The sequence below is a fragment of the Papaver somniferum genome, chromosome 4 (assembly GCF_003573695.1).
Source record: "Papaver somniferum cultivar HN1 chromosome 4, ASM357369v1, whole genome shotgun sequence".
NCBI classification, from domain to species: domain Eukaryota; kingdom Viridiplantae; phylum Streptophyta; class Magnoliopsida; order Ranunculales; family Papaveraceae; genus Papaver; species Papaver somniferum.
Window position 1 is genome coordinate 9236719 of NC_039361.1, and position 6768 is coordinate 9243486.

The 6768-nt window shown below is 35.4% G+C and overlaps 1 long non-coding RNA gene across 1 annotated transcript; it reads left to right on the forward strand.

The window, feature by feature from the left end:
- Positions 1-1388: 1388 nt before the first annotated feature.
- LOC113274709 lies at positions 1389-4232 on the forward strand. The gene is made up of 2 exons (XR_003323160.1): positions 1389-1601; positions 3594-4232. It is a non-coding gene; the product is annotated as an uncharacterized LOC113274709 (long non-coding RNA).
- Positions 4233-6768: the final 2536 nt, after the last annotated feature.

The window sequence follows — 6768 nt, forward strand, 5'->3', positions numbered from 1 at the left end:
ACAACCATTGGCCACCCGTTGTTTGGTGATTATGATTAATGTATATTATCAATATAATAGATTTTTTTTGTTTAAATCATAGTTTTTATACTGCATAACTTTAAAAATGTATTTTCTAATAATTTAGTATATACTGAACTTTACTGATATCTTTAAAACGAAATATATAAGTACATATTCCGTTCCGGATTACTTCTGTATCAGGAATCGTTGACCAAATTCGGGATCGAATTTGATACTTACAAATTCGAATAATACTCGTACATATGACGAACTACGAATCGTTAACTAGGCTGACCGTAATGCTTGGCCTAAATATGTTTGATTTCTTAAAACAGGTGATTGGCAGGGCAAGCAAATATTTCCCGAATTTAGTAATTTAAAATTCAAAACATCCCACTTGCACCGTAAATCATGTGAGACCCTAGTTAGCAATTCGGGATTCGGCAAACGTACGGAACGGAAAACGTACGAGTATTATACGGTTTTGTAAAATCCAGATTCGGTCCAAAATTCGGTCAACGGGACGTGATTCGTCAATAATTCGGAACGGCATACGTACGTGTATAATTCGATTTATAAATGTGAGTTCGGCTCTGAAAATTTGGTATCTATATATAACAAATAATTTGTATTTATAAGGTCATAGACCAATTTTTATGCATATGTGTGAGTTATTTAAAGAAAAAATAAACTTAATATGATGATATTAATAATATATACAACATTAGTTATCCAAGAGGACGTCGTATGGTGGTTTAGATGCTTGGTTAGTGAGTTTGAGATCTCTCTCACCTTCACCTTCAAATCTCTTCAGTCGTTTTTGTTTCATAAAAATTACAACACGTTTAATATTCGGTCGTGTATGCTCGGGAGGCAGTAAAGCCCAAAAAGTGGAGTCTTTGAAAAGTAAAAGCTAAAGAATTCATGGCGAATTAAGCGGACGTATCATTCGGGATACGTAAAATTCGTGAACGGTTCGCGAATAATCCGAGAATGCCACATAATACGCGACTTGGGTTCGGAGTTGCAAACGTACGCGAATAAGACGGTAAAATTCGTGATACGGAAAAATTCGCGAATGATTCGCGAATCATTCGCGAACTTACTAACTAGGTGTGAGACAGAGTCTTTTCTGACACATAAATCCAAACATATATTTTCTCTATCCTAATAAGAAACGAGTCATCAACTTCTCTGTCATTGCTGTCACCTATCCATCCCCGTACTACAGTACTTAAAACGTGTCAAACCACAATTAGATCTACAAACCAAAACAACCAAACTCTATAAACCACCATCCGTTGGATCAAAAACCAATTGGGATTTCTTCTGGTTCCAGCTAGAATCTACGGGGAGAAAAACAAAAATACAATAACGGTTCACAGTTGTTGGTGGGGTTAGGTGATGAACAAATCAGATTTGGTCTTATTATTCATACAGAGCGGATGATGTTGAAAATATAAAGAAACCAGGAGGTTTTGGGTTTTCAACTTTTCATTCCAGAAAAACAACAAGAAGAAAGAAAAAGAGAGATTGAACCTATTTTCTTTCCTGAAAATTCTCACGATTTGAAAGAAATTCTCGCAGAATCCGTTAAGGTACGATCTCTCAATCTCTCTAAAATAGGTGTTTCAGTTTTGTACAAATCTTGTCTGAAAACCATGAATATCTCCTGTTTTATCTCTGTATTATCATGATTTTGACCTTATCCGTTTTATTAACATAAACTAGGTTAATTATTAGGATTTTTTGTGAATTTGTTTTCTTGGATTTCTGAAATTTTGTGATTCTGATCCAATTCCAAATGTCAATCTATGGATGGATAAATTGGGTAAAGAATTATTCAAATCCCGGATGTTGATTTTGTGAGGTTTTATGGTAACAAAGACCAATTTATTGTGTACTAGGATGTTTTGAACCATTAGATAGGTGATCTGGAAAAATAAGGGATTCAGATCTTTTGCCTTATCCAGAAGACTTTGTCCTTTTAATCATTTGATGTTAGACTTTGGGATGCTTTTAATGTTTAATGTCAGAATGAATGGATTCATGTGATTCACAAACATATTTGAAGTATCGAGATTAGAAGAAACCAGTGGTCAGTATATCTTGTTAGTTTGAGCTTGTGTAATCTGATACATACTGATCCATCAATCTTACTAGATACGTTGAAATGGCTATGACCTCCATTTCAAGTAATGGAAATATGATGAGTGCTGTAGGGTTAGTAAAGAATTACTCATAATTCTGCGGATTATGGAGCAGTTTATAGGCCTATTTCCAGGTTTATATTCTCCGAAACAATTAGTCATCTGTATAAGAAACGGAAATACATCTTTCGAAAGCATGTATGCAATGTTATAGGTGATCATAATCTTATCCAAATGTATCTAAAGTGGGTTTACTTTGACGAAATTGGCTATGATCTCAGAGTTCAGTTGAGATTAGGACAAATTTCGTCATAATCTTCTTGTATGAGGTGTTCCTGAGTATTCTTCATAAAACTGATTAGTTATACTTATCCATCTACAAAGTAAAGGTAAACTCAAATAAATGTGATTAGATTATGTCAAAATCTGGTCTAGAAGGGCTACGGATAAGCATCATTAGAGGTAAGCAACTGTGAGTTTAACTAAGAGCTGGTTATGGTACATGCTAAAGTTGCTCTCAGGTTGTAAAGAATTGCACTTTTACTACTCGTTAAGTCATTATGAGTGATTCAAATTCCATCAATTATTCTGGTTACTACATAAAGAACAGGATTTTTTAGTGCCTTTAATTTCTCACAGGGGTTATTGGTTAGAGCTTTGTTTTTGGGCATAGAGGAGATTAGTGACCCTCCTTCAGCAGAATCAGCACCCTGTTTTTTGCACTAGTTCTTTAATTTCTTGGTTCTGAGGACCTTTTTTTAGCCTCCGCTTGACCTTTATCGGTGCCGAGAGACAAGATCTGTGATCCGCATGGCGTTGACACTTTTTTGTAGATGCCAACATGCCTTAAGCTTTGCTGGCTTGCATTCCTCAAGCTGATGTTTGTGTACTGTATATACAAGCCTTGTCTGATGTGCCTTTGGATATTTAGGTCACTTTTGAAGTTGCTATTTTGGGTACGACATCTACTGTTAGGAAACATCTAATATATGTAATTGGTATTGGTATTGATACAGGTATATATGGAATTGGTATTGGTATTGGTACAGGAAATTGACTATTGCCTGAGAATTTCTATAATTAGTGTTTTTAATATTAGATTTTAGTCTATAAATAGAGGGATAGCACCTTAGAAAATTAAGGGTGACTTCAAGTAGCCTCATAGGGTAAAGAAGAGGTGAAGTTCGGAGGTGTGCAAACCTCGAGAGGATTGTGGGTTCAAAGCAGAGAAAACTAAGGAAGAGTGTGTGTGAAATCAAGTGTATGTTGATGGAAGATAGTTGTTCACCTTCAATTTACATAGCTGTTGAAGTATGTGATGTTCTTTATGTTTTCTTATACAAATTGTTCTCCAATTATTTGTTGTTTGTCTTTTGATTGTGGTCTTTTAACTTCTACTTTACTACTGTTGCTGAACTATTTGTGAATGGAACTCTACAGGACAGAGAGTATCGTCATTGTATGGATACCAATTCACCGTGCAAGGTGGTGTCATCCAAGGAGCTGACTAGGGAGTCGCTTATTGCCATCTCCGAGTCCATTCCTGATCAGACCGAGTCCATTCTTGATCAGAGTCTGCCGACTAGGGAGTCACTTATTGCCATTTCTGACTCCATTCCTGAAAACGGTTTCGCCTCGAAAATTTCATCTGAAGACTTCGCAAGACCTAAAATTTCATCAGAAGACTTCACGAGACCTAATGGGATTGTCGTGAAAGACGGTGATGGGGCTGATGGTTATAGGTCTAAGCTGATTTCATTATCTTACACACCGTCACCAGATAGTTAAGGTTTTCCTGTTATAGTTGGTCACATTGAAGATTAGCCACTTGAACTAACTCATAATCTACGTTGTTATCATGCTTGAACCGTTTAGGCATACACTTGATGTTTGGTTATAAAGCTGGTCTTGGTGTAAACAAAGACATAAAAATAAAACTAATCTACAAATGTATAGATGTATGATCTTCTATAGGACTTCCTTAGTAGAAAATACATCAGATTTGTTTAACTACGATCGATTACTTTCCTTTGTTTGTAGCCTTTCATGGATGTTAAGCCTTTTCAAATTTCTGGGTGAGCAGTCCTCTTTATATATGGTGATTTGTGGCTGCAATGAGAAATTCATATCCATACTCAAATTCAGTCCTCTAGAGTTCGTTCAGTAGAGATTTATCCGCTATTTTGCATTTGTTCCGCTTGATTAAGCTGAAGTTACTTAGATTTGGGAAAAATTTGATTAAGCCGATTATGTCACAATTGATTAAGCTGAAGTTACTTAGACTAGCTAATAGACTCTGGTATAACTACAAACACAAGTTAGAAGGCTTCTGAAATGAAAGAATAAACTAAAATATGCACATTACTGGCAAGAAAATAAGCCAACTGTAATTTCAAAAAGAAGTTCATGAAAATTTCTGTCCACTTAATTAATCGAAAGCCAAGGAGTGATATATGTTCCCGATTATGGTGTTGTTTGGATACAGAAAACAAAGTTTTCTTCACATAGAATAATCGAAGGAAACATATAAAATAAACCTACCGAATAATATAATCGGAAGTTTAAGTAGTTAACTTCGTTACCGAATATGGTGTTGTTTGGTTACAGATCACAAAGGACTTTAGAGTGTAATAATCGAAGGCTAAGGAATGATGTTAGTTCCCGATTATGGCGTTGCTTGGATACAAAAAACAAAGTTTTCTTCACATAAAATAATCGTAGGAATAATATAAACTCACCCTACCGATGACAATAATCAGCAGTTTAATAACTTAACTTAGTTCCCGAATATGGTGTGGTTTGGATATAGAACAAAAATTATTTGTTCAGAAAGCATAATCGGTAGGCAACGAAATTAACAATCTCCCGAATCTGATGTTTTTTTGCAAAATCTCCAGATTCGGTAGGTAAAAAATATAAATATCTCCCGATTCTAAAAATAAAATTGCAATATCCCCAGAATCGGGAGCTATGTATATAAACTAATCTTCCGATTGTTTGTGTAAAATTCAAAAGTTTCATATCTTTGCATGTGATTCGCTTGCGAGTCATCGTTAAATGCATAAAGATAGCAATAAAACCATTCATAATTCACAAAACGAACCATTCACAAACCATAAACATAACGTACCAACTTATAATCCGACACAAACTTTGAAAATGACATAATCCGACATAAACAAAGTTATCCATAAAGTTAACAAAACACCGAGAGTTTAGTTCTTCCTATTTGCCATGACTTTGCGACCTTTACTACGTCTACGACTTGGACCAACATCATCATTGGTTTCATCAACTTGAGTGCTCGATGACGCCCGAGTTCTTTTGGTCACCTTCTTTGTAGGTTGCTTGCCTTTTTCCACAAACTGAGATGCATAATCTTCATTGTCAATGTTATCAATCAACTCTTGGTGCTTTTTTATCTTCTCAAGTGGCACAGGCTCTCCGGCCTTTATTCAATTAGTGCGCCATTTGGACAAACTCTTGAACCTGCTCATCTGTTTTAAAACATAGCATACCATCAAATTTTGAAATAGGTTACAAAACCTCTCGATTATAGGTTGCCCCAGATTCAAATTTTGAAATCTACCGTAATCGGTAGATATTCTAACTTAAATACCTATAGCTTATTGGTTTTCCCAGATTCAACCTTCGTCAAATTAGTCGTTGCAGTTTTAACCAAATTTATGAAATAGCCGTTGGAGTTTTTGGGAAAAAGAAAAAGAGCCGTTGGACCCTAAACCTATATAAAGAAACTCATATCTATCAACCCAATTGCACCAAACTATTTCCTCTCTTCAGTTCTAATTTTTCTTTTCGAAAACATGGATATTGCTTTTGCCGAAGAAGAAGATTATGCTATTTATAGAGCGTACGTTGTGGTAACTGCTCATGATCGTGTTCACAAGCTCCACAAATCGGAATCCCAAGAGCAGCTATGGAACCGTATTTTAATGGTATTTGAGGCGTTAGATGGTAATCGAATTCGAAGATCATCCAATGACATTAAGATGAGGTTAAAGGCGCTCGATAAGGAGATTGACAAACTTGAAGATGAGGAACGATTTGTTAGGGAAGCTTTTCCTTGGTGGATGTATGAAAAACGAGTAAGTATCTCTGTAACTCCGACTCACATTAACATAAGTTAGTAATAACTTGTTACTCATTCGTAATTTCAGAGAAATCTTGCGAATCGCCGGTATGTGGACCTCTACGGGAAACGATTTGAACATGAAGGATGCTACAAAATCAAGAGGGACAATTTTTATGGTCACTGGAAGTTGTGATATTTTTTAATACTTTTAAGTGATTGTAAGAGTATTTAGGTGGTTTTAAAGTGATTGTAACGTTAAGGTCTTTATCTAATGGATGCAATCGGAAGATTATTAATATAGAAGCCTACCGATTAACTATAAGCGGTAGTTTATTTGGTTAAGTAACCAACCGATTACCATAATCAGAAACCTTATGAGTTAATTTAATTTTCGAATATTATGTTGTTTGGATACAGAAACCAAAAGGACTTTCTGCTGTTATAATCGAAAGCCAAGGAGTGATATATGTTCCCGATTATGGTGTTGTTTGGATACAGAAAACAAAGTTTTCTTCACATACA